The sequence below is a fragment of the Dermacentor silvarum genome, chromosome 2 (genome assembly GCF_013339745.2).
Source record: "Dermacentor silvarum isolate Dsil-2018 chromosome 2, BIME_Dsil_1.4, whole genome shotgun sequence".
Taxonomy (NCBI): domain Eukaryota; kingdom Metazoa; phylum Arthropoda; class Arachnida; order Ixodida; family Ixodidae; genus Dermacentor; species Dermacentor silvarum.
The window spans coordinates 142,352,739-142,380,252 of record NC_051155.1 but is presented as its reverse complement, the minus strand read 5'-3'; the positions used below and the strand labels follow the sequence as shown (position 1 = coordinate 142,380,252).

General features: G+C 50.4%; 1 protein-coding gene and 1 long non-coding RNA gene across 3 annotated transcripts in view; one reads left to right on the top strand and one right to left on the bottom strand.

The window, feature by feature from the left end:
• Positions 1-27,514, top strand: part of LOC119441875 (receptor-type tyrosine-protein phosphatase N2-like) — a 658,601-nt gene that overhangs the window by 238,816 nt on the left and 392,271 nt on the right. The gene's annotated exons all lie outside the window — the stretch shown is intronic.
• On the bottom strand, positions 5,386-7,025 carry LOC125943177 (uncharacterized). Its single transcript, XR_007465625.1, has 3 exons — positions 6,973-7,025; positions 6,037-6,224; positions 5,386-5,521 (listed from the first exon to the last, which is right to left on the bottom strand). It is a non-coding gene; the product is annotated as an uncharacterized LOC125943177 (long non-coding RNA).

Sequence of the window (27,514 nt, the reverse complement as noted above, 5' to 3'; positions counted from 1 at the left end):
TTTTCTTCCCTTGAGCTCTGTCAGTTACTCAGTCATTCAGAGAGGCCCCGCGGAACGGTACACGAACGACCGAGAAGATCCTCCTTCTCCGATTCGGCTCCCGCAGTGATCGTGCGGACGTGGCGAGAGGGGACCTAGGGGAGGGGGAAAGGAAAGCCGGGCTAATATTTGCCGAGGACGCGTTGCAAGTTCTAATTAAAAAAGTTTTGTTTAATGGCCCGCGGGCGCTGCCAGCATCTCCTCCCTCCGCGTCTCTCTGCTGGGAGGGCGAAGGGACCTTATACGCTGCCGATCCTCGCAGTACATTTCCCCAGCGCTCCCTCACTGCACTGCTGGTCTGCCTACGAGCCTCACCACGCTGGATATCTGCCACACGGTTCATAGTGTCCCGTCGACCGGCATCATTCGATATTGAGCTCGGGGGGCTTAGTATAGTCGTTCTCCCGGTCTTCTCTTGGTCTTCACTTCATTTTTGCTAGTTGTTCGTTTCTCGTATTTTTTTTTTAACTCGCCCTTCCCCCGGTTTCTTCGACTCCGCGTGGCGCGTGAACGCGTCGACGTGGAATATCGAGAGCGGAGAATTGAAACTCGCTACGATCGGAGTGACACTTTTCCAGAGAAGTCAATCCGTCTTTGTTGACCATTGTTTTTACGTCTCTTTTATTTGATAGTTCTGCTTCTTTCTATTTCTTTCTTCTTAATCTTTCCGTGCTACAAAGAAACTCGGCCACATCCTGTCACGCCGCAGTGAAGAGAGTAAATCAGCGATGTCTGTCTGTCGGTCTGTGGATGCGCCAATGTGTATTAGACCGATGCGTTGCTGTATTTTGAAACTTGCTTGTTATACTTGCTTCGACGATTGTGGATGGAGTGGATAAAGCACAGCATTGCCTCCTGGCTCAATAGAAGTGAACTTGGTTTTCGACCTTGAACGTTTGCGGGATGAGCCGTGTGGAGCTGAAAGACGCACATTTGTCAGGAAGCTTGTAGGTTTGGAGCAGCGAAGACGAAATATTATTGGTCCGCATTTAACGTGATATAAAGGGAGCGTCCTGAAACTGACCTCGTTTCCTTTTTGTTTTCGCTGCAGTGCATCGAATCATACAGTTCCTTTTAGGCTAACACTTCTTCCCTTCGCGGAGAGTACGTTTGGCATCGCACTAATTATCGATCGCGTTAATTTGCAGTGCTTTCTGCTCCAGATTGGGGTGACCATAGGCGCCGTTTCTTTCTCCCTGAGACAACGCTTTAGGTAATTATTGAAATAAATAACTACCAAGCCTACTCTGCTCATACGTGCGACAATGTTGTAGGTTTAAGCAAGAGCAAATAGAAGCGGGTAAGATTATGGCCAGTGGCGTCAGTTAACATAATGTTACGATGGAGTGCGTTTATTTAAAGATGAATCGATGAAAATGGGGAAAGGGTTGCCGCGCCGACACCGAGCCGCTCCAAAAACAAGCGCACTTCGTTCTCTTCTTCCACCGACCTTGCTGTCGTTTTAGCCTAACAATATTGTCATTATTCGTGCTGGGATGCGCAAGCAATTTTCGGGACGAGCGAACACAAAATATTTCGAAAAATTTACCACGTTTCACGAAGAGGAGAGAATCAATTGCATCAATGAAAACTGAGCTAAAACATTAGAAAAAGAATCGCCGCCGACTTACCAATGCGAACGTAACCCATATAAGCGCGACTGAGTGCCCCCTTCGTCGCGATGCACTCCTAGGCAATCGGCCGAGACAGCGAAGGCGTACCGCACAAAAGGAAAGGGCGTGCGCAGCGTATATAGTTGGCCCCTCCGTCAATAAGAAGGGTCGGCCATCGTTAAACAGCTGCTCCTTTGCGACCTCCGCTTTCTGCGCTTTGGGTACGCACCAGGGTCTCTTCTTTTTCTCTGTACGTGAGAGCCAGGCACGAAGTAAAGAAAAGAGAATAATGAAGAAACAAGGCAGCGAAGAAGTACGTGGAGGAGAGGGTGGTGGGCACTGGGCATCGATATACTGCCGAACACTGAGTGGGCTATGTCGTGCCGCCTACTATAAATGGCCGGAGAGGGTGGCACAAGCAGCAGTACCACCACCACTCCGCCGTCGTTGGTCGATCGACGAGAGGCGATTGTTCGATCGCGTCACGAGAGCAGCGCGTCGCACCGTTGGTCTCCCCCACTTTTTTTTCGGCACACCACGCCGTTCGAGCTCTTGTTAGCGATCGCCGAGACTGACACGCGTGTGGACATGAATATTGTTGGTGGGCTTCCACGCTTTCCACGCTTTCGCATCGTGCGTGTTTGTTGCTTCCGGGGTGAGGGCTGAAGGTTGAGAACGAATGCCTATCGGTATATGGGGACAGATTTACTTTAACCGCACGGATATACGAGTGATAAATATGTCGCAGCAGTCGATCACACCTGAAATGGTTTCCATTGGCTCAACCCTCGCTGTTGGAACGTTTGAATGCAACGGCATTATAGGTTGACCTCACGCACTTGATAGGTGTCCGTCTGACGAAAAATGGGGGCCAATGCCGGACGCAGCGTAGTCTAACGCAGCGCCTCCAAGCGCCAGTTGGGCGAGAAATGATGCTAGAAACTGGCACGTGACGCACGCGCCAGGAGTTTCAAACCAAGGAGGTTTAATAATCGCGCACATTCCACTCTGTGAATGTGGGCTACCAGCGGAGCGGATCTTCGTCAGTACGCACTACACTCGGTCTCCCCATACCAGCGCACGCAACATACTAACTGCTTAATCGGGTTTTTGCGCAGGCACGGAAATGCGGCTTGTTATCAACCACCTGTCACACCAAATGATCGATGCGCGCTACGGCCATTAGCGCTCACGTGGCGCAGCCAAGCCGAGCAGCTGGCTAAGTCAGGAGCTGGGGTAGCTGTCAAAACCGCATCACGTTCACGCTTCGTGACATCTCGAGCATTACCGATCACCATCAAATCGTTCTCGAACCACAGTCTGTCGCACACCGCACAACTGAATCCGGAATGTCTGTCCAGAAAGTCAAATTTCGCGTACGCACCCTTGTACTCGTCCAATTTACTGGCGTGGTACCTGCGTCGCTTCGCCGCATTCTCCGCTCCGCGGCACCCGTCTTCCTGTCGAGTGCTTACGGGCAGCCTCTCGGGCACGATCTTCGCTGCTACTCGCCGCCCGTTTCCTAGCTTTCCTCTTGTTAAACCTGGTGTCAGCACATGCCTTACTGGTTTGCTCCGCTTCCTCATAAAAGGCGGCGTTTTGTAGTATTGGGTGGTTTCTTAGCTTACCTCTTGCTACGCCAGGTGTCAGCACATGCCTCACTGGTTTGCTTTGCCTCTTCATAGAGGGCGCGGGAGTTTTGAGGCACGGACATTGAAAAAATTATGGGAGGCTAGGCCGAGAGGCTTGGCAGCAACTTGCGCGTATGTCGGTAGTGCGGTAGTCGGTAATGCGTGGGGGACAGGAGCTTGTACTGGCACAGCGCAGGTCAAGGACGCCAGTTCTTCCCTGATAACGTCACGCAAAGACCCACCAAAAGGATTGCTGGGACACGTCAAAGGTGAGGGTAACCCCATCGATTGCAACTCTTCGCGTATGAGCGTGCGTATCAGTGTACGTAGATCGTGGTCCACCATAGAAGGGGCACCGTCAATGTCGGGCTGTAGGCGGACAGACTCGAGCTCATCGAGGCGCTGACAAGTGGTGACCACGTCAGCCACGGTAGCCGGATTCTTAGTGGCGAGGGCATTGAAGGCAAGAGTTCAAATGCATTTTAGAATGTGGCGTACCCTGTCCGACTCCGACATTGAAAAATTCACACGTCGGCAGAGTGCAAGACGTCCTCGACGTAGGAGGTGTACGACTCGCCCAGGTGTTGTTTGCCAGCATCGAGGCTTTTCTTGGCGAGAGTGGACCGAACGACCGGTGTGCCGAACACTTCACGAAGCTGGTGCTTGAAGAGAGTCCAGTTGGTCAAGTCGGTCTAGTGGTTAAAGAACCACGTCTTCGCCACACCAGACAGATAGAAGGAGACATGGCGGAGTTTATGAACATCATCCCAGTGATTGGCGGAACTGACTCGCTCATAATCGTCCAGCCAGTCTTGGACATCCTCTCCGCGAAGACCAGCGAAGAGATGGGGGTCACGCTGGGGGCTGTTGATGATAATGGAAGGAGGCACTTGCGATGTCGGAATGGTGGCAATAGGGGCGCCAGGCTGCACGTCCTGCGGCATGTTAGCTGACGGTGGGCGCAAGCGGCGACCTGAACGAAGCTCCAGGAGGCAGACCGGACGACCCGAGGACGTAGGACCGAAGAGCACACTCCACCACTTGTGACGTTTCGGTTGCGACGACGTTTATTAGGCCCGGGAGCTCGTCAGCGAACCAGCGCAGCACACAGGCGATGATGATGGTCCCATATACAGGCGAAGAGGAGGATAGGTAAAAGTGTGAGGATGATGATGATAACATACAGATGAGGAAGATGTGCGTAATAAACGCCCACAATATACAGCTTTGCTGTAAAAAAATATTTTTTAAACCTCTTTGTTTCAAACAGCGACTTTGGCACGAAAGAAGCATGTTCGCAATCGTTATTTAATGGTTAGAGCATTTTGCTGCTGCGTTGGAAGACAGAGCTATGATTCCATTATGTGTCACGCATTTCTTTAGAGCAATAGTGGCTAAGTTAGCCCACGTTGGAAGCATCTAACAGACAACTTGAGTTGTGTTGACCGTACGCGATCGCCGTCCCAATGTTCACAAAGTCTCAAGAAGAGATACGAAGTACTAGAAATGTCACTTTGATAAATGAGAGTGTGTGAGCGAGGTCGCCCGTGGTGCACGAGATCCAGCTGTCGAGACGTCGCGATCATCACAATCAAAGTTTGCTATCGCATACTTGAAGAGCTAGTGGTTACTCTATTCACATTCTCCTTGCCTCTTTCCCCAAGTGTTCGACGGCTCCGCCTCAAGCGTAATACTCCTGGTGAAATAAAGGATTAATTCATTTATTATTTAACTCCTTCTCTTCTCCTACAGCTTTCTCCTAGCGGGAAAGGTAGCAAATTTTAATGCTTCTCATGCTCCTGATGATTGTCAGGCCACTTTCGTTCAGTCCTTCTTTCAGTATGAATAAAGCAAGGCTCGTAGAATAAAGAAAATGTCAGATAAATGTAGGATGGTACAGGAGGAGCAGGGCGCATTGTTAGATTCGAGTGAGCTCACTTGCGCGATAGGTTTAGTGTTTCTGCGCGAGGTGCGAGTGTTTCCGTTTTTTATTTATTAGCTTTTTGCATTCCTAGCTTTTTGAGATGCATTTTAATTTTAATTCCACTCGACCAGTATAAAATATATTGCTGCGTTGTAATGTGTAACTCGATGAGAAAAAAAATCACAGCATATCCACGAAGTGAATGATGATGAGTGGGCGAAGCACCGGGGGATCATTGTGGTAATCCACAGCTACGGACGAGAGATAAAGAGAGAGCGCGTCGGGAACGAACGCCCTTGTGCAATGCAGCGCCCCTAGCTACGGACGAGAAAGAGAGCACGCGTCGGGAACGAACGCCCTTGTGCACTGCAGCGCACCCAGCTACGGACGAGAAAGAAAGAGAGCGCGCAATGGGAACGAGAGAAAGAGAACGCGCGTCGGGAACGAACGCCCTTGTGCACCGCAGCACCCCTATCTACGGACGAGAAAGAAAGAGAGCGCGCAACGGGAACGAGAAAAAGGGAACGCGCGTCGGGAATGAACGCCCTTGTGCACCGCAGCGCCCCTAGCTACGGACGAGAAAGAGAGCGCGCAACGGGAGCGAGAGAAAGAGAACGCGCGTCGGGAACGAACGCCCTTGTGCACCGCAGCGCACCTAGCTACGGACGAGAAAGAGAGCGCGCAACGGGAACGAGAAAAAGAGAACGCGCGTCGGGAACGAACGCCCTTGTGCACCGCAGCGCCCCTAGCTACGGACGAGAAAGAAAGAGCGCGCGTCGGGAGCGAGAGAAAGAGTCGGGAACGAACGCCCTTGTGCACCGCAGCGCACCTAGCTACGGACGAGAAAGAAAGAGAGCGCGCAACGGGAAAGAGAGAAAGAGAACGCGCGTCGGGAACGAACGCCCTTGTGCACCGCAGAGCCCCTAGCTACGGACGAGAAAGAAAGAGAGCGCGCAACGGGAACGAGAGAAAGAGAGCGCGCGTCGGGAACGAACGCCCTTGTGCACCGCTGCGCACCTAGCTACGGACGAGAAAGAGAGCGCGCAACGGGAACGAGAAAGAAAGTTGTCGCAGTTTCACCCGAAAGGCGAAGCATCAATTGCGATAGCAACTTAGTAGAGAGCTATACGGAGTAAGGATAGTAGTTTTATCCGCTGTACAAACTTGGACATGCAGCAGCACCGGCAACACACAGCACTGTTGTCGACGCCGTCGGCGTTTTGCCCGGCGTTTTGCCGCGTTCGCACAAAATGCGTGCGGCGTTGGTGACTGTTGCCGGAGGCTCTGATATAAATAGGCACTTGGTGCCGCAGCTAAACGTCGCCTCCCTTCCCTGCCCCCCCCCCCCCCCGCGGCCTTTCGTGCGTCAGAAGAAGGCGCGTTTGCTCTACATATATGGTGATTGTAAAGGAGGAAAGAGACGCCTACTTCTGCAGCCCTTAAGGGAGCACGGCACAGAACGCGCGTTTGTTCTCCGCCGTGCGTTCACTCCCCGTGAAAGCGCGCGTCCCTCGCGCCCTTTCACTCGCACATACAGCGTTCGGCGGCGCGCGGCGACGATTTCATCTCCATTGACGTCATACGGAAAGAAAGGAACCTCGGGAACGGCCCGACGCGCTAGACGGCGACGGCGACGCCGACGGCAAAAACGCGCGTCGGGAACGAACGCCCTTGTCGCATATAATTGCTACGGACGAGAAAGAGAGAGCGCGCAATAAAAGAGAACGCGCGACAGGAACGAACGCCCTTGTGCACCGCAGCGCACCTAGCTACGGACGAGAAAGAAAGAGAGCGCGCAACGGGAAAGAGAGAAAGAGAACGCGCGTCGGGACGAACGCGCGTCGGGAACGAACGCCCTTGTGCACCCCAGCGCCCCTAGCTACGGACGAGAAAGAAAGAGAGCGCGCAACGGGAACGAGAGAAAGAGAACGCGCGTCGGGAACGAACGCCCTTGTGCACCGCAGAGCCCCTAGCTACGGACGAGAAAGAAAGAGAGCGCGCAACGGGAACGAGAGAAAAAGAGAACGCGCGTCGGGAACGAACGCCCTTGTGCACCCCAGAGCCCCTAGCTACGGACGAGAAAGAAAGAGAGCGCGCAACGGGAACGAGAGAAAGAGAACGCGCGTCGGGAACGAACGCCCTTGTGCACCGCAGCGCACCTAGCTACGGACGAGAAAGAAAGAGAGCGCGCGTCGGGAGCGAGAGAAAGAGAACGCGCGTCGGGAACGAACGCCCTTGTGCACCGCAGCGCACCTAGCTACGGACGAGAATGGCGCTGAGCCGTGCTCCCTCAAGGGCTGCAGAAGATAGCGCCAACCTTTCCCTTTCCCTCAAGAACCACTTATCATATCGGACGAGAAAGAAAAAGAGCGCGCAACGGGAACGAGAGAAAGAGAACGCGCGTCGGGAACGTACGCCCTTGTGCACCCCAGAGCCCCTAGCTACGGACGAGAAAGAAAGAGAGCGCGCAACGGGAACGAGAGAAAGAGAACGCGCGTCGGGAACGAACGCCCTTGTGCACCGCAGCGCACCTAGCTACGGACGAGAAAGAAAGAGAGCGCGCAACGGGAAAGAGAGAAAGAGAACGCGCGTCGGGAACGAACGCCCTTGTGCACCGCAGAGCCCCTAGCTACGGACGAGAAAGAAAGAGAGCGCGCAACGGGAACGAGAGAAAGAGAACGCGCGTCGGGAACGAACGCCCTTGTGCACCGTAGCGCACCTAGCTACGGACGAGAAAGAGAGCGCGCAACGGGAACGAGAAAAAGAGAACGCGCGACAGGAACGAACGCCCTTGTGCACCGCAGCACACCTAGCTACGGACGAGAAAGAAAGAGAGCGCGCAACGGGAAAGAGAGAAAGAGAACGCGCGTCGGGAACGAACGCCCTTGTGCACCCCAGAGCCCCTAGCTACGGACGAGAAAGAAAGAGAGCGCGCAACGGGAACGAGAGAAAGAGAACGCGCGTCGGGAACGAACGCCCTTGTGCACCGCAGCGCCCCTAGCTACGGACGAGAAAGAAAGAGAGCGCGCGTCGGGAGCGAGAGAAAGAGAACGCTTGTCGGGAACGAACGCCCTTGTGCACCGCAGCGCACCTAGCTACGGATGAGAGAGAAAAACGCCGGAAGCGTTCTCCGGAAGCCGGAAGCTGGCTTTCGGAACCGGAAGCGGAACCGGAAGTGGAAACGGAAGCGGAAGTTTAAACGGAAGCGGAAGTCGGCTTCCGGTTATACTATACATATACATATATATGTATATATGCGTATACATACATACATAGCGGTCTCCATGCCAACCAGAGCTACGGACTTACTCCATCTAGTGAACACTTCATGAAACTACAGGTGGCTACATGCCATCTGTTGAACACTTCATAAAACTACAGGTGGCTACATACGGAGGAAGGACAGACCCACGCCCTAAGGAGCTTCGCCCTTAAAAAAAATGTCGCAGTTTCACCCGAAAGGAAATCAATTGCGATAGCAAATTATAAGAGAGCTATACGGAGTAAGGACAGTAGTTTTATCAGCTGTATATACTGGACATGCAGCATCACAGTAACGCGCAGAACTGTTGTCGACTCCGTCGGCGTTTTGCTCGCGTTCGCACCGAACGCGCGTGGCGTTGGTGACTGTTGCCGGTGCCTCTGGGGGCGGCTCGGAGGTTTTCGACGATATCACAATGGGACACTCGTCGAGCAGCGTCGGAAATCTTACCCACCTTCTCGCCTCGCAACGTTTTTATATAAATACGCACTTGGTGCCGCAGCTAAACGTCACCTCCCCTCCCTCCCTTCCTCCCCCCCCTACGGCCTCTCGCGCGACGGAAGAAGTCGCGTTTGCTCTTTATATATGGTGATTGTAAAGGAGGAAAGAGACGCTTAATTCTGCAGCCCTTCCGGGAGCACGGCGCAGAACGCGCGTTTGCTCTTCGACGTGCGTTCGCTCCCGGTGAACGCGCACGTCCATCGTACCCTTTCACTCGCACATACAGCCTCCGGAGCGCGGCGACGATTTCATCGCCGTTGACGTCATACGGAACCTCACGGCGATGGCGACGACGACGCCAATGGCAGAAATCCGCTTTGGAGTGTCCATATAATTGCTATCGCAATAATAAGAGCGGTAGACAGGAAGAAAGGAAAGTACAGAGAAACTGCGCCGGCTAACAACCAAATACTTAGCCTCGCGAGCTCAGGAACAAGCACTGCACGATATCTTTGTACGGTGGATCTTAGAGAAAACAGAGTACTGTCGCATGAAGCGTAAGACTTTTTTAACATCTACAGCCAAAGTTCCCTGTCGCAATTCAACACTTGTCTAAAGCTGCCCTCGCGTCACGCACCCATAGACGCACCATCCTCATACCATAACCTTAGCACCTCTGAGGATTTCTATTGGCCACCTCCTTTACCACCTTCTGGCATTTCAAGTAAGTAACGGAAAATAAAAAAAGGAATGCAATGTATGAGTAGAGGAAACCGGATTACCTGAGTATATATTAGCTATTTAATGGCTATACCAATATACCAAACAAAACACAAAGTATGGGCACCCAGCTGTTTTTTTTTATTTCTCCTATTGTTTTACTCGGACCTTCCGCAGCGAGCGGACATTTCGTAAATCACCTCGCGGATTACTTACTAATTTAAAAGCGTTTGTACTGTCCTGTCATACTAAGAACGTAATATTAAACATCCGCTGCGCATGCGTTCGTGCAAGAGGATAGGTTTGAAGCGGGTAGTGTTTGTTTTATGACGAGCATCGGTAAGCTGCTCGTTGCCGAGCGTTTCGTCCGGTGCGGATGCAATAAGCGGGCCAACCGGGAAGCTTCTTACGCATTTTTGCATTACATCTGTAGCAGTCAAGCAGCTATAGAGGAGAGGGCAACTAAACACGCGCGAAACTCCTGCGAGACTAAAAGGTGCAGCGCCGACAAATCTTGCAGTACAAACAAAAACTGCTCTCAGTCCCACGTCCCTAGCGTATTTATTTATTTATTTATTTATTTTTTATTTAGTCACTTCGGCGCGAGAGCGCCCACTTCACTTCTGAAAGAGGAAACGTCGCAATGCGACGCCATTTCCCAGCATACATCGCCGCTACAAAGCAGCATCTCTCTCTCTGCCTCTGTCCGGAACATGCACTAACAATGTCCCGCGGCCCGGCCCCATCTCCACGGAGTGTAAGTCGTCGTCCCCGGGACCTGATCCTCTTCGATCTGAAAAAAAGCCGTTGCGATGGCGGACCGATTCGCGCGCCGCGCTAACCTCGGGGGCCCATTTGCTTCGCTATGCAAATCCGTACCGCAGCACTCGTGCTCGCTCGACGTTTTGTTCCGACGCCAAAGGGTGCGACGGCGCGGCGCTTGGCGCGTGTCGGATCACGAGAGCCAACACGCCCCGGTCGCCGCTTAGCGTTAATTTTCAATGGCGGGCGCGACGCACACAACTGCTAGGGTGATGTGCAGGCCCGCTGCTGCAGCGGCCTCCGCGGCGGGGCCTCGGGTACAACCTCCCCACTTCTACACTTTTTCCACGAACACAGCCGCACGCATGCTTTATTATTGTGTCTTGCCCTTCTAGACTCTCTGCCAAGCGACAAAGTCTTACTGTACGTCGTACAGTGAGATATATACGTCACTGGTGCTCACCTCCTCTCCTCCCGTCGAACATCTACCGCGGCAAGCGATGGGGTGGGCGATGTGACGCGTTGCGATTGAATTTACACGCTTGTCGCAAGAGCTTACAAGTGTGCAGCTGGATACTTTACTCTGGTTTTGTTCGCAGCGGAAAGTCGTGAACGCAGAGCACCTGCGTTCTTCCTCGGCCGTGGCAGCTAACTTAAAACAGAGAACTGCCCGAAAAAAAAAAAAAAAAAAAACGCTTGAGTAGAATTTTCGTGAGTAAAGCAGTCCGAGAGAGCCCATTAGAGTAGAATTCTGCCGAGTCTGAGAATCTTAGTCGGAGTTAGCCCGGCTGAGTAGAAGTTTGGTGAGTCTGCGTCCGAGTGAGGGCCCTGAGTAAAAAGTATATTTTGGGAAAGAGTCTGAGTAACTTCCGTTTAATTTACCGGCCTGTGCTCATGAGTGAGTTCAGCGACTCATACTCCTCGCCCCAGGCGTGTGAAAACGTGGGATAGAAAGCTCGCTGCCATCGCTCAGAGCCAGTACAGGGTAGCCAACCTGAAGTATCCTCTGGTTAACCTCGCTGCCATTGCTTTGCTTTTATCACTGCCTCACACGAAAACATGCGTAGGGGTGCACGGTGCTTCTATTTGGGCGCAGAAAGAGCGGCTTGTCGCGGACATTGGGCGCAACCACTCTGTTACGTGGTCCTCTGTCGATATGGACTAAGACCGAGGTTAGAAACACCGTGTGACGTACTATCTCTGTCGGAGATTACTCCAGATTGACTAGTAGCATTCACGACGGTCTGAATGCTACTAGTCATGCTACGAATGCTACACGAATTAAATTTACGGCGTGACTTCGGTGGAAAAAATACCCGCAGTAGAGATTTTGACAAGGGAGCAGTGCTATTAGCTTCCTAGTCGACGAGGCCTGCGTAGATGAGGACGAGAAATTGTGATAACGCTTAGGCGTTCTTTTCATCGTGTAAGTTTTATATTTATTTGCAAACGACAAAATAGCAAGACCTGCCGTCCACGTTCGTGTCTTGATTTAGTTAACCAAGCAGGGGTATTATGCCGGTTTTTATCCGCACAGGGAAGGTTTATGAGAACGCTTAAAAAGCAGCCTTCACGAAGCATTGATATTGAGATTCACGTTTCACATCGCAGGAAATTTGAAATTCAAGCTCCCACAAAAGTGGCTCCCCATGAAGTTCTATGGGACCACGCGGAGCGAGAATATACGAGCAACTGAACAGTGAAACAGCACCCGTTATTTTTACTTGAGGAGAAAACATTGAGTATATAAGGGTAAAAAAAAAGCAAAGAAAGCAGCTAATCTCTGACCGACTTAGTCTTGTTCAGTCCGACAAAATGTTTCTATAACTAAGCGCGCAAGTCCCGCAGCGTCGTGGCAACTATTATGCTTACGTTTCTTCCTTCTTTCCACGTCAGCTACGTATGCTTTACCTCGCCGCCTGCCCTTTGCCGAAATATGCATACACGCATAAAAAAGAAGCTGCTGCTGCAGTTTCAGCGTTATCTTACAGCAGTCCCCGTTTTTCAAGACACAAAGGAGAAGCGAGAGGGGAAGGGCGACTTTGGAAGCGGCAGGGAAAGATGGCTCCATGCGGACGCCTGCTGCACGCACCGGCTGCTGCTAGTGTTTCGGGCACAGCGGGCCACCCTTATTTGCATTTTAATTAATTAGAATCGTGAAAGATTAACCGGCCGTTCCGACTCTCCGCAACACTGATTTCGAGTGGCCGCTTCCCCTCTCCCCTACATTCATTTCTCGGCGTGCCGAGCGCGCGCGCGCCCTCCAACGTTCACGGTGCGGGCACCACCAGTGTACGCGTCGTCGCGACGTGCCCCTTTGTCTCGCGAACGTACCCCCCCCCCCCCCCCCCCCCCCCGGGAACTACCGACCGAAGGGTAGCTAGCTGCCTGCGTGGCCGGAAAAACGCGTTGAAGAGGAGAGCTCTTTTGTAACCCGCGGCGGCGGCTGCTACGCGTGCGCGGCCCCCCGTGAATGGCGCGACAGGAACCACACCACACCAGGGGCCCGTATGTCGGCAGACCCTCTCTCTCCCCCTCCCCTCTCCTTGCACCATCCACCACTCGCTCCAACCCCTCCCCCCCCCCCCCCCCTCACACACACACACACACTGGCAGTGCAGTCGACGCACTGGCACGTGCTTCACCTCCTCGCGTAGAGTTGGCGCGCGCTCCGCTCTCTCACCGAGCTCGATATATTAACGCTTTGTGTCGCAGCAGCAGCCGGTTTCACGAGAGCGCGCCGCGCGCGCACTGAAAGAACGGCCTCCCCGTTTGGTTACGTTATACTTCGCTACGTGCGCCGACCGGAGCCCGTTTTCACGGAAGGAAGCGTCGTCGTACTCGTCGAGCTGGCTTTTGTTCCACACGGTGCCCGCCCGAGTTTCGTCGCCCCAGCGGATGTGTGACTTGTCTGTATCGGCGATTAAAGAAAGAAAGAAAAAACAGATACGGAAATAAACAGCGTGCCCGGCACTTGCGCGAACTCTGAGGCCGCGCGTTGTTTTTATTTGCCCTCATATTAGTACGGTGAAACGGCGCAAATGTTTCGGGCGTGCATTATTGCCTACTGAGCGAGCGAGCGAGCGAGCGAGTGAGTGACTGACTGACTGACTGACTGACCACCAAAGAGATTCGCTTCTATTGGCCGATTGACCTATGGACTGAATGAACCAATAGAAAAGACGGTAGCGAATCAAGGAATAAGTGCACGGACGGGCCCGCTTATTCATTCCATACACAATTACCCCCTTATATCCTGAGGTGACCAAGAACTTGCAGTTTATCAACCACGGTAATTTCAGGAGAAACAAGCATAGCTATATGGAATGCGACTTAGTTTTACGTCTTAGGTTTTTTTTAGGTTACGACTTAGAATGCGACTTACGTTTTGCTCAGACCTGATTATGGCCGAAGCACGCCGTAGTGGATTAATTTCAACCACCTGGGTCTCTTTAACGTACACCCAGTGCACGGTACAAAGGCGTTCTTGCATTTAGACCCCATCAAGATGCAGCTGCTGTGGCCGGAATTTGATCCCGTGACCTCGCGCTTAGCAGCGTAACGCAAAAACCACTAAGCAACCACGACAGGTTTGCTCAGAAATAAGAAAGTTGTGGCTTGGTGAGGTTACAACGCATTAGTTACGTGCCGAAATATATTACTGAAGCGTTCGTGGTGGTGTCAGTTATTCACCTTGCGGAAAGAAAATTATGCATTCACATATAAAAGCAATTTAACATTCAATGCACCTAGCGTGTCGTGGTCTCGGAAAGTTGAAGTACTGAGGCTGGAGCTGGACGTTGGTTAAGGACCACGTTGATTGGCTAGAATTAAGAAAAGGTTGGCGAGAACTAGTTTCGTGACCTTCGACGAGCGGATATAACTAAGGCACTTTGTGGCGAGTAATAGATCAGCGCCTGTATTCACAAAAAGTTCTTACGTTATATCGACTTGTTCGCAATAGACATTTCCAGCCAATCCTGATGCTGTACATATTACTTGTGAAGGCGACTAGCCAGTGGCATAAAATCACTCCTGAAAGAAAAGCTTCGTGAATTCAGCCCCAGTATCATGGGCATAAGGTGTGCACTGACGCATGTTATGCACGGCAGACAAAAAGTAACCCCTTCTTGTGACGATTGTACGATTGAAGTGAAAAAATTTATATTTCGCGCATCTGGAATGAGAAAAGGCAGACAAGGATAGCGGAATCATTCTCAGTGCAGATTCCTGGCAAAATATAAAATGCTTTCCTCGTGTATTGCTACAAATCAATGCGTTGGCGACGGGGCAGTGCGCGATTCTTCGAACATCCAAATTAGCAATCATAACGGTGTGCCATAATAATAACGGTGGTCACATAATACTGAAAAATTAATTATTAAGGCGAAAACCTTAGGGTGTCTATGCAGGCGGTGACCATGCAGGGACTTTGGCGAAGCTGTGCCGTGACGAAAAATGGCCGACTCCGCAAAGAATAAAAACGTTTCTAAAAATGTTTGGATTGACGTCACATTTATCAGGCAGGTTCGTGTAAACAAAGTAAATTAGTGGCTTTGAAAGGAAAATTTGGTAAATTTCGGTCTGGGTGAGAATCCAATCCAGGCCTCCCCGGTGCCAGACGAGCACGCTTCCCTGAAGCCACGACTGCCTTTTTTTTTCTTATTGAATGACAAGTCACTGTTTCTAATAAAGATTCATTCATTCATTCATTCATTCATTCATTCATTCATTCATTCATTCATTCATTCATTCATACGTCGTATTTATTGCATCACGTATATGCGAGAAAAATACTCTACGCGAGAAACGTGCAAGCACTAGCCATGAATACGAGATGTGTTGGCTGAAGCCACGGCTGCGGCTTACTATAAAGGTGTGCCTCGTGCGTGCCTGATTGCACGCGTCACGTGGTCACAGAGAGGCGCTCGTGCCACTGCTCGCGCGTTCGTCGTCGTCTTATTCCACACAAGGAGGATTAAAAAATGCATTTTTTAAATTCTCCTTGATTCCCTATCTATCTATCTATCTATCTATCTATCTATCTATCTATCTATCTATCTATCTATCTATCTATCTATCTATCTATCTATCTATCTATCTATCTATCTATCTTCTTACGCCGACCTAGTGGCACGAATTGTCTACTAGCTTGCGCCACCGGGGATGTGCTCGCGGTCGTGATGCCGTCGTGGTCGTTCTATCGTCATCATTCCAGCTTGGTTATCTCACTCTCGTCATCATGTCATCGTCCCGCCTTTTACTCCGAGTCAGTCGCCTAAGTAGACTAATAGGTTGGGCCACTAGGTATGTCCTCGGGGTCGTGATGCCGTCTTGGTGGTTGCGTTGTCGTCAATCTAGTTTCGTCATTCGACTGTCGTCATGCCGTCGCCATCACACCACCGTCGTCGTGCAGTCGTCGTACACTCGTCCTCATACCATTGTCGTGATGTCATTAGGGGTCGGTACATCGTTACTCTATAGCTTGATCCGCATCTCTTCATGCCGCAAACATGCATTCGTCGTCACTCCTCGTCGCTGCTCCTTCGACGTCATTTCATCGCCTTCATTCCCGCCGTTGTCAATGAAAGCTTCACCTGAACAGCGCGTGGGATTCGCATATTTTTCAGTATTTAAATCACTGAAAAAGACTGACCTACTAGAGAAGTAAAGCTGATAAGTTTTCCAAGCTTCGAATGAATGCTCAGTTGGCGGCCAAATTTCTGACTGGACGTTTCTAATGTTCACGTTTTTAACGCATACCTTGCATGCGTCGTACTCGTGTTCTTTCATAGTGGCTTGCAAGTTTTACTCAGTTATGAGAAACGCTCTGCGCCGTTAGAGTCGTCTACCGACGGTTTATATTGTAGTTGATGCGAGACTCACCACCACACCAGCGCGTTCCAAGCAATAAGGTTTGCAGCACAACAGATCGAGAGTGCAGTCGGCCAGTTGATCTTACGTAAGGATATCGGTTGCCTCTTACTTCGGAGCCTGCCGCTTATGAATGCGAGAAGATTGTTTTGAAACACGCCTGGCAGGCGCTTGAAAGCTGACAGGAGAATGCAGGCGTTTCGTAAGAACACCGTGGAGCTTATCCATAGTCTGCAACTGCGTGTCGCGTTTGGGAGGTTGGAACCGCGAGCTGTTCCGCGCTGTTCCGGTTTACGAAATTGACTGGCAGCGGGGAAGAAGAAAAACGAATGGAGTGAAGGGGAGGGGGGGGGGGCGGTGTTACGCGGTTATAATACGTATCTCCGAATACGCTGTCTCGCCAGAACACGTGACATGCGCGCTCGGGACTTCGATCACGCCCTCAAATATGCGTGAGGCAAATTCGTTCCCCCATCCCGCAAAGCCAAATGGCCTTTATCTCTTCTCTTTCGCTCTCTCTCAGTAGTTCTCTGCGTGCAGTCGATATCCGCTGAGTGACTTTTAAATCTGAATCGGTTTCTCGCTCCCTCTTTTCTGTAAATATTTCGTTTCTCTGAAACAATAATGCCACCTTCTCGAACACGGAGCACTTGCGCCGAATTCTCCCATCTTACGTCTCCAAAGAAGAAAAAAAAAAAGGGGGGGGGGGGGCGGGAAGGAAGGAGCACCATCATTTCTAATATACTTTGGCCGCGCGCACGCCGACAGCGACAGGTAGCAGCTGTTGCGTAAAAGGGCGAAGTGCGCGATCTCCGGCGAAAATGCCATTTCGGATATCGATGTCACTTTATTGGCGATGACACGTCGATAAACAATGTCACTCGACATGTATGGCTTTTGTGAGATGGGCATGCATGCTCCGGTCGGCTTTTATATACCTGGATGCGGATGCCGCGCGCCGCGGCTTTTTGCCGCTGAGCTTTGTGCCTGCAGCGTTATTGGATTCTGACTTCTATATACGCCCCGTGCGCCGAGCCGCAGCGTATGTAGCTCTTGTTGTAAGAACCCTTGTGCCGCGGCATACAATGATAAATATACCCACCGTTTTTCCTCGAGAGCTGGTTTGTGCGTCGAGCGCACTTACGTGTCGTTTTTGAGGTGTGTTCTAATAAATACAAATTTGTTCTTTCTGTTTTATGCATGTGGGATTTATATTCCGAGCAGCGAAAAATTAGGTTGCACACAAATGCTGCACGCTTTGTGCGATTTGTGCTCATTATTCAAAAGCATCCACGTCAAGCCATTTTCCACTAAGCGTTCAACAACAACGGGGCCTATAGCTTGAAACGAGGAAAATTAGATTCCGTAAAGGAAAGAGTTTCCGTGCCGGTGGTTTACACTTTAAACAGTTAAACACCTTCAGGTTAAACTTAGTTAAACTGCAGTGCTTTCAGAGGCTATGCACCAGTGCACCTGGCCGCACGTGGTCTTGGGAGATGTAAATCACGAAAAAAAAAAAGAGAAAAAGTTTGCTGGTTATCTTTTTTTTGTTCTTTTTTTTTGTTTTTACTGTGCGGGGGGTGGCGGTCAAAGATTCTCATCGGAGGAGAGCAAGCGAAGGTTACCGCAGATTTGCCTGGCTTGCGTCTCTATTTGGCGGTGAAAAAATTATGGGGTTTTACGTGCCAAAACCACGATCTGATTACGAGGCACGCCGTAGGGGGGGACTCTGGAAATTTGGACCACCTGGCGTTCTTTAAAGTGCACCTAGATCTAAGTACACGGGTGTTTTCGCATTTCGCCCCCATCGAAATGCGGCCGCCGTGGCTGTGATTCGATCCCGCGACCACGTGCTCAGCAGCCCAACACCATAGCCACTGAGCAACCACGGCGGGTCATATTTGGCGGTAAGGATTAGGCTATAGGATGTAATTCGGATATTTCATGATCGTGATCGAACTATAAGTCTCTCGGGAGTGGCACTTTTACCTTGTGAATATGTACTTGCAAGGACATGTGGAAGTTGTGTTGGAATTTAAACTTTGGCGCTTGTATACAGTACGGGCGTTTTGCAGTAGTGAAAGAGATATTTTCGGGAATGTTCCAACCCATCACCTGATTTTTAGGGGCGAAGCATCTTAGGCCCGAGCCTTGCCCCTCGTCGTCCGTTGTCCGTCCGTAGCTCTGGTTTGCATGGAGACCGCTAGGGGCGCTGCGGTGCACAAGGGCTATATAAGCGCTGTATATACTGTACACATGTGCAGTATATATATATATATATATATATATATATATATATATATATACACGGGAGATTCACCACTCATCATCATTCACTTCGTGGATATGCGGTCATTTTTTTTTCTTTTACCAGGAGTTACATTACGCAAGCGTTACAAAGAATCGTTCACTATCCATGTAGGTTTCTGGCGAAAGTATGTATACCGAAGTTTGTCATAGGGCAATATAACTGCCGATATCATGAGTGAGTGATGCGCAATGCTTGTGTCCTGCATAACAGTAGCATCATCTCTCTACTACCGAAAAAATTTCCGCCTCCATTCCACCCTGTGAAAGTGAATGTATAGCCAAGCTGTTGCCGACGTTATCCAAGCGCCACCACCACAAGGCGTCGCACCGTTGAGATCAAGGTTGCGTCCACGACCTCGTTCGCAACGCCGCGGTGCACGTTCGTGGCGTCCATGTGCTTGCGCATACCCGCGTCATCTGCGTCGTCGTCGTCTGCTTCCACAGCTGGCTGCGTTGCCGCTAATCATTCCAGCGTAGAATTTCACTCCTCTTCTGTCGTCGTAATGGGGAGGCCGCGTGTACGGGGGTATGAGCCATTGCTTAAGGGGGTATGAGGCATTCATTGCCTTATGTAACAGACGGATTTAATTTTGAATACATTTCACGGGACTCCATCCAGAATGAACGCGCTCGGGAAAGGGCTCGTCGTGGACGTGCCGATTCTAGCGTGAGGGCTTCCGAAGCCCAGGCGAAACGTCAGCGAGTTGCGGGAGTTGCGGGAGCGCGATGTTGAGGCCAAACGTCAGCGTCGTCTAGCCCTCCAGGAACCCGACAATGGCGGTGCACGCCTCGGCAACGCTATAGCGCCAACTTCCCCGGTGTGACGGCCAGGTTTCAACACGAGTTTCTCAACCGGAACTTCAGAGCCAGCTGCAGTGCGTGTAACCGGTTGTGGTTCGAAGACATCGTAGTACTCGTCAGTGCAATTCGTTCGGAGGAACACCAAAGAATCTGACGACAAGCTTCGCTTACCCCCATCTCCTCTACAGGGGAAAGGCTACTGATTTTTGAAGCGAAAGCTTCATTACGCTACCTCGGGCAGCCGTCGGCGATTCAACAGTTTTCACTTTGAAGAGCTAGAGGTCAAACCACAAGAGAGCATTAAGGCGCGTTTATAGTCCGACGTTATCGTTGCTCACACTTTGTCTTGCATTATTTACAAACTTATTCCTCGGATGTTTGAGTATGACAGCCCACAAACAAATATCATGAAACAAAACACCGGCAGCGCATGTCTTTTATGTTAAATATTCACAAACTAAATATTAAAAGTGCGAAACAAGAAATTGCCAGTCACTTTAGCATACACCAAAGAGGGTGCATTCGAAAGCCTGCGCGCTCAAGTGACGTTCACTAAATTACTTGACATTCTCATTCGAATGCATGGTTACTTTTGAAACGAAAGCTTCATTACGCTACCTCGAGCTGCCCTCGGCGACTCAACAGTTTTCACCTTGAGAGCTAGAGGTCAAACCACAACACAGCATTAAGGCGCGTTTATAGTCCGACGTTATCAGACGCCGGGCGCGTCGGAGAGCATTGACCGCGCGTCCGGTTACGTTGGCTGCGCCAGTACGGCGAACCACCGGTGGAACTATAGCCGCTGTTGTTCTCGCCAACGTACCATAACGTGTGCGCGCGTTCACGCTACGTCGGACTATATTTAGGCCTTTACGGAGCCCTGAAAGGAGACATTGCCGCCGTTGCCCGAGTAGAGTTGGGCCCGGCTGCGAGTTGCAGCCAAGTCTGACTACTTTACTGATCACCGCAGTGTCTTCACAGGCATAAAAAATGATGAACCAACACTGTATTAATTGCAAACATGTCTGTATATCATTGCGAAACCACAACTCGGCCACAGCTCGATAATGAGCCTAGCCAGGGCAGTGAAGCTTTCGCTATCAACCAGGGTTAACCAAAGCTAAACCACACCATTTTTTTCCCAGTCTTGCTCTGATGTCGATTACGGTCACAGCGCACTCTGCGCGACCGATGCAACGGACAGAGCGCCCACTCATCAAGGATTGGTTCATCGTGTGCACACATTCGTCACGCGCTCACGCAGGTGTGCCGGAGTGCAGCATATAATCTCATTCTAGTAGTCCCTCCGCCTGGCGTAAGTGCATTATTGCACTAATTCAATTTGTCAAAGTAAAGTGCGTCACAAAGTACGACTTACACAGAACCTGCAGACATGATAGCACCGGATTGTAATTTGAACACATGAGAGAACATAATTCTGTTACGCGGAAACTCAAAATTACACTAGCTCTGGCGACAAAAAAAAATTTTTTTTGTCGACACGACGGTGTACACGCACGGACGCAGAAAATTTGCCAGTGAAGCCATATAAAGCTTCGCTGTAAAAAATGTAGGCAAGGAATTGAGTAGCTGTTCTTAAAACTTCATTTCACACTATTTCGGGATCTCACAGAAAAGAAAATTGGGTATGTAAAAAATATTTTGATGCCAAAAATTCCGTGTCCACAAGTTTGGACACAAGTTGTGAAAGCATCTTGTGAGGTGCTTGCATCCATTTTCGTTATATTTATTATGGCCGTTTCTGTCGCCATATAGGAAGCCCTCCTTGCAAGTAGCGTAAACCAAGGTGCCGGTTGACACACTCGGGTGATTAGAATTCCTCGAAAGTTCTCGCCGAGACGTACTTTCCTTTAGAAAAAGTGGCCTTAAATGGGAACACTGGTAGCGAACAGAATGATTTGCGAGAACGCTCGCAGCCATCTTCTTTTTTATTAATTTTAATGGCCGGCTCAGCCAAGATTTGGCTTCCTCCTTTGGAAGTTCAGTAAATCATAGTCCAGGCTGAAGAAGTCACACAATTTTCTTGTCTCGCCACTTTTTGTTCAGGAGTACTTGGCTTTCGAAAACGTTTCCACAAATGTGGACACTGGTACTGGAGAGATAATCAATGACGGGCTGAATCTCTTGCTGGCTTGGAGTAAACACTGCGGCAACTGAACGGACTTTCCGGGGCTTTTGTACGTGTGTGTGCTTGTGTGTGTGTCTGTGTGGTAGTCCAAGTAAAAATAGTGTCCCTGCATATTCGCCAAATAATCTGCGTAATGCATAAAAGATAGTCTTTGCCATGCATGAAATACTAGGAGAATGTAGCGCGACTGCCTGCCCATGAAACAACGACAACCGCGTCTTGTGAACTGGAAATGAAAATTTTCGAGCTTTTGGTTGTCGCGTACTGGGGCTCTAATTCTGTAGGAAAAAGCGCACGCCGCGCCAAAGCATACGATATGCTATTTGGTTGCGGAGGAACGACATATGTTGGGCACGATTATCGTGACTTGGCTGTGTCTGGGCACTACGCTGCCGCTCACACTTGGCGACCTCCGATTGGGACATAATTTATAAAGTTACTGCAGACAGACAATTTGTTTGAGACAAGAAACGGCCGCAAGTGGAGGTGCTGTATACTTGAGCTGAGGAATCTCGCACGCCAATCTGGTAGCATACTGCGGTGCCCCTTTTTCATGTAAGTGTGAAACAGCTGATGGTAACGTTGTGGAAACTTTCAAGGAATATCCATGTTAGACAGAAACACATTTAACACATATTTTAAGGTGTTTTGTGCTACCCGCAGCGTGCTTTTGATTATGCTCAGTACGTGCAATTTGTGCAGTTACTGATCAGCGAGTTATATCCTCAGCAACTGTGAAAAGCATCTTTTTCATCCTATATATATATATATATATATATATATATATATATATAAACTACGCTAGCGGCCAACCTACCCGCAGAAGTTTTTATCAAGTATCTCGGAATCGCGTTATTCATGCGGAGATTTACTTAACATAGTTGAGCTAAACGGAGAAATGTAATCAACCACCAACTGTCTGTTATTTCATGTGCTTAGTGTGTGTAATACACTGAAGTATTTGCTTAGTACAACGCACTGAACGAATACAAGAAGGACGTTAGGAAGGACAAAGCCGTAGCAAATGACTACTGCCTTTTCTTGGTCCTTCCTGATGTTATCATTTTTTTTATAGTGTGTGTAACGAACAAGAAAAAGCTCTTACGCTCTTGAAATGATGATTTCAATGGCCTATAATGTTCTAGAGCAGCCGGTTGGAAAATCAGACGAATTGGAATGTCGAATAAGTGGTTACGAAGAATGAAGTACAATACAATGATCCCGGAGAGAGTAAAAAGAAGAAGAAGAAAAAAAAAGAAACAGCTCCTGTATCAAACAGCACTTGCTTGATTTTACCGGCCCATTGGTGGTTGGAAGAGCTCGAAGAATTCTAAATCGCAATGATTGGACTGCGTGTGTCTCGCCTTCAGAATACCAACTGAGAGAGACGTTAACAGGAAAGATGGAAACTTGAAGTGACCTCTGTTTCAGAGTGGTAACAGGGTGCCATGGTTTCGACGGTGCCGTAGTGTGTTAAGATTAAATCACGCACATTTCTCTACAGACCGGTAAGTGTTTAAAACTTTTTCGAATAAAGAATAGGAAAATAACTTTGAATGCACTAATAAATAATGCTTTGTTTCTCCATCTCTGTTTTTTTGTGTGTGTTTTCGATTGATAATTTTCTCCCTGTTACCTCTCTTTTAGATAACGTGTATGAACGACAAAAAAAAATATTTGATTCCTCTAATCGTTCAAAGAAGAAAAAAAGCTCTGTGCCACATGTTTAAGTAGAAACCTCGCGCTCATCATGTGGCGCACTTCCTTTAACGTTTCAGTCATATTCGTGTGCGTATACTCTCGAACAGCGAAGTTTGTCGCTCTACCGCTACAGCGAGCCAGGTCTTCGTGAACTTGCAGCCGGTTGACTCAGCGCGGCAATAAACACACTCCAGTATAGTGGCGCGAATGATTCGAATGAATCCAGGGCATCCAGGGCCGGCGCAATGTAAGGATTCCTTTCGCTCTATTGTATTCTTTTCTTATCCGATAAGGCTGATTACGTTGGCGGAGCGCACGCTCGGACCATGACGAAGCTATGAAAGGAAAAGAGTTCGAATAGAATCGCAACATTATTCCGGCCCAGGCTGTCAATGACGAGTAGCAATGCAAAAGTCAGTGAGAAAGAGAAGGAAAGGTTTGGCAGTTTGACCAAGTTCGCTCCCGGTTGGCTACCCTACATTTGGGGAGGAGGAAAGAGGAAGGAAGGTGAGAGTGTGCGCGCACCCGCAGCTGAATGTTCACAAGCACTCGTATAGTGCAGTAGCCTTTAAAAGCACTCTAACGATTTGGTGGCCTTGTCACCGTGTGCCTCCGAGTTTTAGGGCCAAGGTCACGGGATCATCACCTCCGAGAAAAGAGGGCGGCACGCAGTTGAGGGGGGAGGTGGAGGGGAGGGGGGAAGTTTATCGGCTATAGTAAATGAATTAGTATAGTGGACCAGGCGTCAACTGGTGTCGCCTATCGATGAGAAAGGAAGGGGGGACGTGTGATCAGACACTGTGACGATCGGGGCGGCTTGCACGAAAATTTCATAACGAAAATAATAACGAATTTGCGCTCTGGTGCGGATTATGAGTTGTCGAAGGAACATTTAAGAACGGGTTCTTAAATTCTTTATTATTTTTGTTATTAAATGTTCGTACAAGCCGCTCCAGATGACACGGAATCCATTGAACAGTATGAACGTGAAATTTATCCGTCGCAAGAGGAGTCGGATGAGTAGGCACAGCGTATGGACATAGGAGGAAGCGAGATGAGACACTTTTACAGCGAAGCTGTTAAGGGCTCGCTCTTCGATGGTCGCGTCCAGCAATAGAGAAAAAAAATGTCACAGTTTCGCCCTAAGGGCGAAGCAATGAATGCGATAGCAACACACCAATGTCATACGAAGAAAGGTGAGCGGCTTTGGTAGCAATATGAATTGTAGTAAACATGAGCTGATTAAGTAAGCAGGTGTGCTGCGGCGTAAGTAGACCGACATGAAGAGAGACTCGATGACCACGAGAAGGCGCCTGTGAAACGGTGGTGTTGATGAAAAGCGCTGCCCGTGGGCAACGCGTGCGAAGGGACACACCTGTAGCGCTGCACTGCCGATCCGGGCAGCATTGCATGTGTAGCGTGCGTTGGAAAATGTGGCCCGACTATTACTAACTGTGGTGTGAGCGCGCACAAACAAACATGAATAGATCACACTGAATGACTGCAGACAACGACTGTCAAAACGCTGGCAGCAAGCGCATATACGCCGCAGCGGGCGAAGGTACGTGCGGTCTATCGCTTCAACGGAAACTGAGCGGCGAATGCACAGCGCATAAAGGTCAGAGCCGTGTGGAGAAGAGACGGTGCGAGCGAGCGACGAGCGCGGTTGTTGGCAGAGTAGAAGTGCGTCTCCCCCCCCCCCCCCCCCGCTCCCTCAGGCGCTCGCTTCCCGCTACCTTTCTTGTGCGTAGGGAAGATTGAGTGCGTTCGCTCTCCGTGACAGCGTGCGTCCCCGCACGCTTCCGCTCGGGCATACGGCGCGCGGCGAAGAAAGATTTTATCTATACGGAACCTCACGGCGACGGCGACGGCAGAAATCCGGTGGAAGTGTCCATATAATTGCTGTCGCAATAAAACTCTCATTGGCCGTATGCTGTATGTTCGAGTGAAAGCGCGTGAGTGCGCGGGACGCGCGCTTTCACGGGGAGCTAACGCACGGCCCTAGACTGTGCGTATACTGTGCGTGTGCGTGGCCGCTCTCTCACTGCGGCGCATGCGCGCAGCCCTGCCGGTCTCTGCCGCCTGTGCCGCTGACTCTCTCTGGGCTCTCGCCCGCCTCTTGACACACAACCGCCTCTTTGACAGCGGTTGTGTGCGGCCACACAAACAACGCGCGCAACTGTTGTCGACGGCGCTGTTGTTTCGCCCGCGTTCGCACCGAACGCGCGCGGCGTTGGTGACGTGTTTATGAAGAACGTGCCAACGTGTGCCGTACACCCTATGGCGGTGTACCATAGCGCCCATATGGTCATGGTTCCTGTTGTCACTAAATAAATAAAAACCACCGGATCATATATATTTCGCATTCTTTAATAGTCCAAATGACCAATTACACCATCACATCTTAATAGTCATAATTGGAAATACATAATTCCCACCATAGTGCAGCTTCGCTGGTCTTCATCTCCACCCCAGTGGAAGGGCTGATAGTTTTTTTTTTTGTGATCTCTCCATACATTTCATGTTCTCCCTCACCAAGTACGCTTTCGGGAAGGAAACGGAAGCCGGAGGCACAAGGATAAGTGTGTAATATCATAGCGCGCTGCCTCGTTAACGGCTTGTTACGCTTCGCTTCGAAGCACTGTGGTAGGACGGAAACAAAGCGCCTTCTTGTCGCGAGCTATCACAGAGGGCCGGAGGGAGCGAGGAGGAGAAGGGCACTGTGGTGAGTGAAGAGTGCAATGACGTGCGGTGTTTGGTTAGAAGACAAGATGATGACACCAAAGAGTACGTGCGTGGACGTGAGTGCAGTGCCTGGCAAAAGACGATGGCGACGAAGACTATCAATTAAGCACGAGGTTACGCGGCGCAAGTAAAAAAAAATGAAAGAAAAATGAACAAATCCCGGTGAAACGCACGAAGTTCCAAAGAGCCAGACGGGGAGAAACAGGAATCCACGAAGAGGACAAAAGTACGAAGCGCGTTGCGGGCGGAGTTTCTGGAAGAGACGCAGGAAGAAGGTCGCCCACTGCACCGGGAGCTGAAGAAAGGCCGTTGGGTTCCGGACCCAAGCCACTAGGGCTTCATTCGACCGGGAAACCTGTTAGCCAGTTCCTGCGCTTCATGACTTCGTCAGGCCACGGAATTCTACCCCGAGACATGTACACGCCTGCACCTGTTGGCAGAACTTGTGCAGTCGGGCTACGGGCCCGAGTTTACGAGCAGCTGCCTGACCAGGACGTTCCGGTCTCCTGCCACTTCCATTCTCAAGGTTTGCGCTGCGGCGCATGTTTCTCCTCAGCCAGCTGGACTCAACATAAAGCCAGCCAACCACAACTCGTCGCTCAGCCACTTAAATGCCTTGGTGATATACTCGCCGGTTCCCACATCGCCTCGCCAACCTATCATCAGCGTTCAACTGTTCTTCCTTTCGCAGAACTGCATGTAACGAAATGTCCTTCCTCGTATCGTTTCGGGGTCTCATCCTTTGTTAATGTCAGTGAGAGGCGTGTTGCACTGTTAGCTATTTAAGTCGTTGCTATCGTGTTTTCACGTCCCGTGTGCATTAAACGTCTTGTGTGTCAGTCTTGAAGTTTTTGCGTTCGAGTGGACTATCTGACAGACTAGTTCTCACGGCCGTTTCCAACCTCCTCTATTTTTTTTATTCTTTTCATTTTTTGTGACTGCTTTGTCTCTCCCCTATTCTTTCCGCCTTTCACTTCCCCTGCCCCTTTCCCCAGTGCAGGGTAGCAAACCAGTATCTTTTCAGGTTAACCTCCCTGCTTTCCCACCCCGTTTCTCTCTCTCTTTCTCCCTTTCTCTCTCTCTTGTGTGTCAGTGTGACAAACGCATTTGTCTTTAATTCGGTGCCCTGAGGTTCTGCCTCATTGACCCGCTGCAAAACTCAGTTAGATCCTGTGTCGCAGGCACGTGCTCGGGAGCGCGGCGCGGTATCTTCGGCGACGACTGTGCACATCGGACGTACGAATCGCCGTATAGCATATAGTAGCAAGCTTGCAGGACAAGAGAGGAAGTATGAGTGTGTAACGGAGGGCGCGTGGCAACGCTTTATTACTTCCCAGCGCGAGTCGGGCTCTGGGAAAATCGTAGCCGGAGGGCTTGCTGCCCGCGTCGGATGCCGCCGAGAGAGTGAGCGAACGCGCGAGCGAGCCGGTGGATGCTGGCGCATCGCTGTAGGCTGCCGGCCGGACCCGGAGGCTGCAAAAACGGCGCCGGCTATTCAGCCAGCCAGCCAGCCATCTAGCTGCAGCTGCAGAGCGGCGCAGA